The sequence below is a fragment of the Octopus bimaculoides genome, chromosome 2 (genome assembly GCF_001194135.2).
Source record: "Octopus bimaculoides isolate UCB-OBI-ISO-001 chromosome 2, ASM119413v2, whole genome shotgun sequence".
Classification (NCBI taxonomy): domain Eukaryota; kingdom Metazoa; phylum Mollusca; class Cephalopoda; order Octopoda; family Octopodidae; genus Octopus; species Octopus bimaculoides.
In genome coordinates this window covers 169,175,054-169,177,553 of record NC_068982.1, presented here as the reverse complement: position 1 = coordinate 169,177,553, position 2,500 = coordinate 169,175,054, and the positions used below count along the sequence as shown (strand labels likewise).

The 2,500-nt window shown below is 28.1% G+C and overlaps 1 protein-coding gene across 9 annotated transcripts in view; it reads left to right on the top strand.

Annotated features, from left to right (window-relative positions):
- Positions 1 to 2,500, top strand: part of LOC106876851 (myoferlin) — a 204,650-nt gene that overhangs the window by 115,383 nt on the left and 86,767 nt on the right. The gene's annotated exons all lie outside the window — the stretch shown is intronic.

Sequence of the window (2,500 nt, the reverse complement as noted above, 5' to 3'; positions counted from 1 at the left end):
AGAAGTTTGCTTTGTAATCATTGTGATTTCTGGCCCAAACCTACTATTGCTTGGATTACACCACCACCTGAGTATTTTTAATAGGATCTACTCTTCTGCTATATTGCAACCATTTGGATTAGATATCAGGTTTGAGGTTTCCTCTTTTTACCCTTCCATGTGTCTTGGAGACTCTGAAATGTTTTGGGCTCTGTTCTTTTTCCTAAAATGATCTGATGAAAAATTGTTTTTACAGTTAAGTATTAATGGCTGAATCCCTACATGAAACATGTCATTGTTATGGAAGATATTCAGATATTTTTTTTATAAAAGTGTTATACTGTCAGTTTTACAATTCCTTTTCTTTGTTTCTATGCTTAAAATGTGACTTCTATAACCTATCTGGTTATAGAGATATTTAAAAACTTGAAGTTCACATGATAGAGATCCTTTTCTCATTAAGGCATACTTATGTGAGGTTTTTGAGTTGGTAATGCAAGCAGACATAACATTTAGCAATCACATCTTGCTCTCCTTAGCTCCAGGGATGTATGATTTCAACCCTGAGCACCTATTTCCAAATAGGTAGGCTATTCTATTGTAAGATAAGTGTGTTTGATGAAAGTGCACCATTGATGGAATACATACGGTAGATCTTTGCTTAAAAGGTAGAAACTCTTACTGACTCTTCTGGTTGTGATTCTAAATTTGGTTAATACTTTCTGTGTTGAATATCTTATATTTTTTATCTTGCCATGTAGAATATTTGTATAATATTTCCTACATGACTACAGTCATTGTTAATTCTAGGAGTCTTCTGTTGACATCTTTCTTGTAACTTTTACCTAATCATCTATATTATTCCTATTGACTGTGATAAAATTGAAATATCTCTATTGTGTATGATTTCCCATACAGCATATCCAATAGAATATGACTATTTAGCAGAACATTTTACTCGCTTAAGTATTTTGAAGATGCTTTGACAATAGTTTAAAAAACAAACAATCAAATGTAACTGGACATCTTGTTTATCATATGAAATCTGGTTGGGTTTTCATGGACAATAATTTGGTTCATTCAAGCTGCATTGTTTGAGATAGTTCTGAATTTTGTGACACTTAACAGTTTAAAGAACCTGAATTACATAAGTAGAACATCACAAAAAGTGCCTTGCAGTGTTATCTTTTTACATTCTGAGTTCAAATCCCAAAGAGGTCAAATATTTCTGAGTTCAGCATTTAAAATAAACCTTGTCAAGTACTGGGGTGCAACATCACTAATTATATTCAACCTCCAATTTATATGACCTTTTAAATCTGTTAGTATTTATGCTCAGACTGGTATGTTGAACATATTTGTATATGGATAACACTATAATTGTTTCAATGTAGATTAGCCAATATAAATATTGCTGAAGCATTTTATAAAATTTAAATTAACACATCATGTCTATTATTATTATTATTATTATTATTATTACTATTATTATTATGATGGAATGATGCTGAAGATCGTTCTCTTCTATTTGTTATTGCTTTTGATATCTAGCTTGAATATTTTCCCCTCAGTGACGAGTGGTTAATGTTATAAATCTCAATACTTTTCCTGACAAACTATGTCAATATTCCAAGTGATGGCTCTGTCAACACATGCAAATAAGAAAAGGCAGATGTAAAATTGTTTTTAAAAGAAATTCCACACCTCATTATTTTTTTTAAAACTGATAGTCATGAGTTTGTTTAACTTCTCTACTTACAGATGTAAATCCATTTGATTGTTTTTGATTTAAAAAAAAAAATTATTATGAAACCGTCCTTTTTATCAAATTCTGTTCTTTTCAAATTTTTCTTTTTATTCTCAAATTTTTAATCATATCTTTTTATCCTTAAATCATTTTGACCCCTTAGTTTGTTTGTTTTTTTGCTCTTAAATCTGTTTTAAGTACAGGTCTTTTTCTCTTCATATCTCTTTATCCCCTAATTTTTTAATCCCTATATCTCTTTAGCTTTAAATATTTTTATCCTCAAATCTTTTTTAAATACAGATTTTTTTTTCTCTTCAGTCTTTTTAAGTTCAAATCCTTTTATCCTTAAATTTTTTAATCATTAAATTTTATTAACTTCAAATCATTTTATCTTTTAATCCTTATATTCTCAAATCTCTTTGTTTTCAAACCATTTTATCCTAAGCCTTTTTATCTGTTAATCTGTTTTTCTTAAATCTCTTTGGCTTCAAATCTTTTTATCTTAAAATTTTTACCTGAAAAGTTTAATGAATGAATGGATATGTTATGTCTTAATCTCAGCTGCTGATATACATTTTATTTCATATATTATACAATTGGGAACATTTTAGATTTCCATCTTATTTTACAACTGTTACAAAATTAGGCAAGTGTTAATTTTACTTTTGATACTACTTGAAATTAAAAAAAAAATAAATTAACAGATTATAATATTGCTATTGAAATGAGAGAATGTTTCTAATTGAGGTTGTTTTTTTTTTTTTTTTTTTTTTT